Genomic DNA, 7,993 nt, shown 5'->3' with positions numbered 1-7,993 from the left:
ACAATTGGAAATTGCAAATAAAACATATTACAGGTGTACTGTTTTTGACTATATTTGATTAAATTATTGCAGCTTTAGCCTCTTCATAAGACTTTTCTTCTAAAAACCTCAAAATCTTACTGATCTTAGCCTTTGAGCAGTACTTTATGTTTTTCCCACACCTTTTTTTTTTTTACAGGATCCATCTCTTATTGATTTCTGGATCATCTTGAAGAATTATGCATACTGCCTCATGGCCTAAGCGCCAAAATACTGAGGAATGAATCTCTTGCCGTGTGTTGTTTGCTGTAAAATCCACAGTGATTTTATATAATGGGTTGTTTATGCGAATTGTAATTACATTTTAACATGTAAAAGTGCATTTTAAAAATGAATAAATATTACATAAACATAATCAACATAAAATTCAGGCAACGGAGGCCTGAATTAATCCACCAAACAAATTAACATTCAGATGCTGTTTACTACCTTGAATTTTTATACTTTCAAAAGCCACCCCTGAGCTTTACTATTAATAGCTTGATTAAACAGAACAACAAGTGATTGTTAGCGGTTAATTATTTATCTTGTTTTCGTGAGTGTTTTGAGCCACAGCCACCCCCTCAGGTAGCGCTCAATGACTGTCCAATGATCACTGCCTTAATCACTCCTCTGGAGTAATGAAACCAGCTTGTGGTTTTTAAGCAGCAGTCGTTGCTACTAAAGAAACAACTCGTGTTTAATCAGTATATTACGAAGTCTCCTTCTCTACCAAAACCCAACCATGCCAATGATTCAATAACAGGTCAAAATGAGGGGGATCTATAAATTACACATGCAATTATTAACTTCTAAACATTTAAAGGGAATTCAAGTCGGCACTCCTTTTTCTAAAGAAACTGTCCAACAGTGACAACAGCAGGTAAAGTTACAGCGGGAGTCCGCGTCTCTCGCTTCCCTGAGCTCCTTGAGTTTTAACCAAGCGGCAACCTCCCGGTCTCCCTCCCTCCCTCTTTAAAGGGGTCATCGGATGCCCATTTTCCACAAGTTGATATGATTCTTTAGGGTCTTAATAAAAAGTCTACAATATACTTTGGTTAAAAATTCTCAATGGTAGTGTAAAACAACACCCTTTTTACCTTGCTAAGATCAGCTCTGCAAAATCATCTCATTCTAATCGAGGCTGCTTTAAATGCAAATGAGCTCTGCTCGCCCCGCCCCTCTCTTCTCTCTGTGGAGTGACGAGCATGTTTACTTTAGCCACATTAAGCCGTGTTTAGCTGCTAAACTTGCTAACTAGCACATTATTAGTAAAGACGATCGCAAAGATTCATAAAAAAAAAACCTTATACTCACTTCTGCTGTAAGTGAAGCTGGATCACGAATGATTTGCGTGAACATAGACAGATATATGTAGATCGAGAGGTGCATTCCCTTCACAAACAAATGTAACAAGCAACACAACACCTCAATTGGAGATATTCTTGTCTAATTTACATTACTGCTCCGGCATGGAAACAAAGTGGGCGGACTGTTACTACTGATTTGAGGTAAAATGCTCATGTCAATCAACTGTTGTAGGAGCGGCCTCTGTGGGTGTGACGCCACAACGACAGGCATCTGGGAATGGATTGATTTGAAAAAGGGGATATTATTTTTACAGATTAATTAAAAACCACTCCATGGATTTTTATCATTATGGGGTAGATTTGTACATACACTGCCAACACACATTAATGTTCAAACAGTATGTAAAAGTGAACTTAGCATCCGATGACCCCTTTAAGCCAACACGGAAGTGACTAAAACTGCAATTCATCGACTGGCCGCTAGAGACTGACTGCAAAAGGGAGTCAATCCCATAGACTCCCTATGTTAAAATGTCCAACTTTACAGCAGAAAAAATGTTTACAGCCTGGTACAAAAAGTGGTTTTGGTCTGTATAGCTAATTTTGCCCTTCATGTCAACTGTGAGGGAGGTGAATTTTTTTTTATAACTCATCTGTTTAAATTATATTAAGCCTTAAAGTTATGCATTATTTAGGGCGTGGCCACTTGAGTGACAGGTGGATTGCCGCTGCTGTCACCACCGTCGTGCTAGGCGGGCGTGGTTTCAGCAACCAGCTCCACCCACGTCCCGCCTCTTTGTCCATTTTCGATTATCCGGGAGTGACGTGCAGTGACGCGATTCCAAGATGGCGACAGCCGACTCCCGCCCACTAGGAGCTTCAAAAATGCTCTTCAGAAACCCGGGTGACGTCACGGACACTACGTCCATATTTTTTTTACAGTCTATGGTTTTAACAGACTCCCTAAAGTGTGCGGTGAGTTTGGTGCGAAATTAATACGGGAAAGTCACGTGAGAGGAGGCAATGCGTGCATCGCGATATGATTGGATAAGGCTGGTTATATTCGGCTGTGATTGGTTCATGCGATAAATCGCGCCTATTGTGTTCGTGCACATTCCTGAATCAGTCTAAATGAACATTACAATGGCGTTAATGGTAAAAAAGTAACTAAACTCACACACTTAGATATAACCATTTTGTTAATCAAAATACGACTTAAAATGGCATGAAAACATGATCTGTGGGAGTTTTTAGTGAGTACCCTGCTGAAAAAAAAAAAAAACAGCTAAGCTGGTTGGCTGGTTTTAGCTGGTCATCCAGCCTCGTCTTAAAGGAGAAGTCCACTTCCAGAACAACAATTTACAAATAATGTACTCACCCCCCCTTGTCATCCACCATGTCTTTCTTTCTTCAGTCGTAAAGAAATTATGTTTTTTGAGGAAAACATTTCAGCATTTTCCCCATATAATGGACTGATATGGTGCCCCGATTTTGAACTTCCAAAATGCAGTTTAAATGCAGCTTCAGACGATCCCAAATGTAGTTGTAAACGATCCCAGGTGAGAAAGAATACAATACAAACAATACAATTTATATACTTCTTAATGCCAAACGCTCGTCTTGTCTTACTCTGCCTGGACTGTTTTTGTTCCTGTTCGTGGCAGTTAGGGTATGTCGAAAAACTCCCATCTCATGTTCTCCCTCAACTTCAAACTCATCCTATATCGCTGTTTTACCTTTTTTGTTAAGGATGTTTGATATTCTTTGCATGTTCACTTTGCAAAGACTGGGTCAGTACTTCTTGGGTGGGATCGTTTACAACCGCATTTGGGATCGTTTGAAGCCGAATTTAAACTGCATTTTCAAACAGGGTTGGGGCCATTCATGAACTGAATTGAGAATGAATGGTAAATTCCAATTCACTTCCTGGAATGGAATTGGAATTGGAATTGCATGCAGCTGACAGGAAATGGAATTGGAATTGAATTGGAATGTCAGGAAACAGAATTGAAATCAAATAAATTCCACTAAATTCCACTTGAGATATTTAGGCCGGAGGGATGCAGTCTTAGCGATGCCAAATTTCAGGAAATGATGATAATTCGATGCAATAAAAAGTGAATGAAATACATGAATGAACATGACTCATTTTTTTGTGAGTTGAGACATATATTATGTGGTAATCATATGTTGAATGTATAGTACATCCAGAAACTTATCACCACTGTCATTCAATTATTAATTCATAATGTACAGTTCTCATTTTTATTTACTTGCATTTGATCAACTCTATTTCATACATTACTTGGTATTTGTAAAGCATCATAAATAAAGCTCAAATGTATGTCTCTAAATGCAATCACAAATAAATGCTCAGAAACAGCAATAAACAGAATTCAATGAAATTTCCCTGAATTGAATTCCACTTCCTGTAATTCCAATTCAATTCCAACTCTGTTTCCTGTAATTGTTGTTCAATTCCAATTCCAATTCCATTTCCTTCTTTGAATTGGAATTGTTGAGTTCATTCCTGAATTGACCCCAACCCTGTTTTCAAAGTTCAAAATCGGGGCACCATATCAGTCCATTATATGGAGAAAAATGCTGAAATGTTTCCTCAAAAAACTGAAGAAAGAAAGACATGAACATCGTGGATGACAAGGGGGTGAGTACTTTAAATGTGAATCTTTGTTTTGGAAGTGGACTTCTCCTTTAAGCTGCATTCACACTAGCAGCAACTTCTGTCAGGTCAGGTTTCTTGCCGCTAAATACAAACATTTTGCAGGCAAAAGACCAAATATAATAATAATAATAATAATAATAATAAAAAACTTTGCCTCCTCATTTCAGAACACCTCCACACACCACTACATACTGTCTACAAAATGCCAAAATAAATAAATAAATAAATAAAAATAAAACGTAATTTATTATTTAGACTTAAATGTCTAAATGGGTTGTTTTTAAAAGAAATAATTCACCCATTAAAAAAAAAAAAGAATTACCCTTTTTCCTAACCTGAATCAATCAATCAATCAATCAATAAACAATTTCTTACTTTTTTTGGTCATGTTTTCAAGTACAAATATCTAACCTGATACCTGAGGAGCAAAATTACTTTTTTCCTCCTGAACAATGCCTTAAATTAAGAGTTTATGCTCTTAATTAAAAAAAAAAAAAAAGAAAAAAAAAAAGGAAAAAATATCTGCCAATGGGGTAAGAAAAATACATTTAATTAAAATGGAAAACAAGACTATTTTTCTTATTTTTCTGCCTACTGGCAGGCAGATTTTTTTGTTTTGTTTTGTTTTAAGAATTCTTTTTTTTTTTTAGAAAAAAAAAAGACTTCTTATGTTTAATTATTATTATTATTATTTTTTTTTTTTTCAGAAAACAAGACTTTGATTCTCAAGTAAATGTACCTTGATTTAGAGATGTTTAAATATTTGTACCAGAAAACTAGACAAAAATAAAACACATTTTATTCACTTCTATAAAATATAAATATAAAAGAAGATATTTTAAAGAATATTTTTGTCTGTATAATGAAGTCAAAACGACACTGACCCAAACTGACTTGGACATAAAACAATAAGACATTGTTTTGTGTGTGTGTTTGTGTGTTGCAGAAGAAAAGAACCTTGTACAGGTTTGAAACAACATGAGGGTGAGTAAATGTTTTTGTCTTAAGTATCCCTTTAAGATCTCAACAATCGTATGCTGCGCATGAATAGAAATGCTTACAGAAACAGAGGCAATCAACTCAAGATTCTTGCTTGCTGGAAAAACTTTACTCAAGAGAAGTGTTGAAAGTGTTGTATGCCATTGGCAAGTTCTCGTACCATTCTAAAGGGATATGGGACAAATTTGGCAACACATGGTTGTACATCCATTCCTAATCATGCCAATTAAACTAGACTCGCAGGTGGAGACCTTTTGTTACCTGACTGCCCTCGTCAGCTCTTCTGCCCCCTCATTGGGCTCTGGTAAACATCTGACTTTCCATCAAGAGGAGACTAGAACAGTCACCATCTGGAGGAGGGTGTTTGGCCTGAGGATACAAAACAATGACATGAAAATACAAGTCAGGGGAAAACAATGTGATGACGCGTGCCAAAACGGCCCGGCCGCGTCTTTTGTAGTTTTCGGGAGAGATTTCGGTTTCAACGCCCCCGCTCCTATTTTCAGCCTTCAAATGGTGATGACACACGGTTGTTTGCAATCCCTGTGGATCCGGCGGAGCGCGGTATGTTCGAGTTGATGGCCTGTGTAAACTTTTCTGCTCGTTCCCCGGTGTGACGTTCTCGCCCTTTGTTTCGTATCTTCCCCTCGTACTTTTAGAGCTCGCGGGTTGATTTCAGACTGTTCCTTTGGCCAAAAAGGGCAGAGATAAATAATCTGAGAGCGATTTGTCAGTGTTTTAGCTTCATGACCTTGGTTTACACTCTCTCAGCACATGAGTAATACAAGCCACATTATAGTAACTGCTGTCAGTGAAGGTAACCACCGCTACTTCTAGATCTGTGTGTCAGCACCACTGCCGAACTGTGCTATTAATAGAAGCCACAGTGTGTCTCAGGTGAAAGCAGTCTTTGTGTCCTGTGGTCTTTGCTGTGTGGGCTGCGCGTGTGGCTTGGGGAAGGTGACAGGTGCAGCTCTGTGTTCAGGCCAGCTCATCTGTTTTGCACTTTTGCCTTTGTAATGCAGAAACAATGCAGAGTCTCTTGGCTAGAAATAGGAGGAAAAGTTCTCAAGAATTTTAGAAGGGGATATATCAGGGATCCACGCTCATTTATGCGTTTTTTACATTATACTACTATTTTCTTTTGTCCAACACACACGTTTATATACTACCAATACATCTGATGCATTTACACAAAACAATAGTCAATTATGGCTAATTTTACTTTTTTATTTTTCTGGCTATTTAATTATTTTTACATTTAGTTGAGCTATTTCTTTCATTTTACACTCACATTCATATGCATTCATACAAAAAAGCATGAAAACTAGGAATACACAATATAATGGTACCATATTGGTTCTGTATTTCCATATTGGCCGATGTTGTTTTATTTCTCAGTATCAGTCAATATTCAGTATTTAATTGTGCATGCTCATTTTTACATTTATATTACCCTTTTATTCATTCATTGACATTTATATACTACCAATAAATCTGATGCATTCATACAAAATAGGCCGAATATAATGGCACCATATCGGTTATGGGTAATTTAACTTTTTTGTTTGTTTGTTTTTAATTATTAAAATCAATTTATACGGCCATTTAATTATTTTTACATCGAGATCGCCCTTTTATTCATTCACTGACCTTTATATACTACCAATAAATCTGATGCATTCATACAAAACAATATAATGGCACCATATCAGTTATGGCTAATTTGATTTTTTTATTTTTTTTAATCATCGATAATGGCTAATTAATTATTTTTACATTTAGTTGACCTATTTCTTTAATTTAATACTCACATTCATATGCATTCATACAAAAAAAGCATAAAAACTACACAATACTATGGTTCCATATTGGTTTTATTTTCCATATTGGCCAATATTAATTGTTTAATTTCTCAATATCAGTTGTGCATTTTATTTATTCATTCACTGACATTTATATACAGATAGAAACATGATGCATTAAGAGCTAGGGAGTGAAAACTTTTGAACAGGATGAAGATGTCCAAATTTTTCGTTTTTTTTTTTTTTTTTTTCTCCATATAGTACTGCCCTTCGGAAGCAACAAAAGATACTTGCATGTTTCCCAGAAGACAAATTAAGTACAATTTACCTTGATCTTCAAGTTCCAAAAGTTTTCACCCCCCAGCTCTTAATGCATCGTATTTCCTTCTGGAGCATCAGTGAATGTTTGAACGTGAAAAGGTTAAAATATGGAAAAGATGCAGGAAAACTGAAGAATCTGCAGGACCTGCAGGATTTTTCTGAAAATCTGTGCTCAGTTTAATTGTTCAGAACAAACAAGGGACTCATGAACAACCATCACAAAACAAACAAAACAAAAAACAGTCGTAGACTATCCAGGTAACCACACACAGTATTAAGAACCAAGGGATTCCAAACTTTTGAAGGGGGTTATTTGAATAATTTCAGCTTTTTTTTTTGTCTTGTGGACTATATGTAAACATCTTTTATGTAAAATATCTTACTCAGGATAGTACTAAATAAAATATAACAAGTATTTAGTATGATCTCCCTTATTTTGTTAAAATTATTTACATTTTCACAGATTCTGCAAGGGGTTCCCAACCTTTTGGATAAAACTGTAAGTCTGATGCATTCATACAAAACCTTTCCCATCTGCTCACTTAAAGGTAATCTGTAAAACACTAATAAATTATAAACACTGTTAAATGTAATCTGTATCAAATCTCAGAATATTTCCATACATATCAATTTTGGTGTAATGCTGTAATTAATTTATATCTTTTAAAATAGTTAATTTTAATTATTTATTTAGACATAATAGGATTTTAATATTACCATACTGTATCAGCCAAAATTTTAGTATCTGAGAATCCCTAATAAATACAGCAAGATAGCATTAACATTACTGAAAAGTTAATTACTGGATTACAAAACCACATTATTGAAACACTAATTGCCTCTTAGACAGTTATTAT

The sequence above is a fragment of the Labeo rohita genome, chromosome 11 (genome assembly GCF_022985175.1).
Source record: "Labeo rohita strain BAU-BD-2019 chromosome 11, IGBB_LRoh.1.0, whole genome shotgun sequence".
Taxonomy (NCBI): Eukaryota; Metazoa; Chordata; class Actinopteri; order Cypriniformes; family Cyprinidae; genus Labeo; species Labeo rohita.
Note: the sequence above shows the minus strand (reverse complement) of the source record.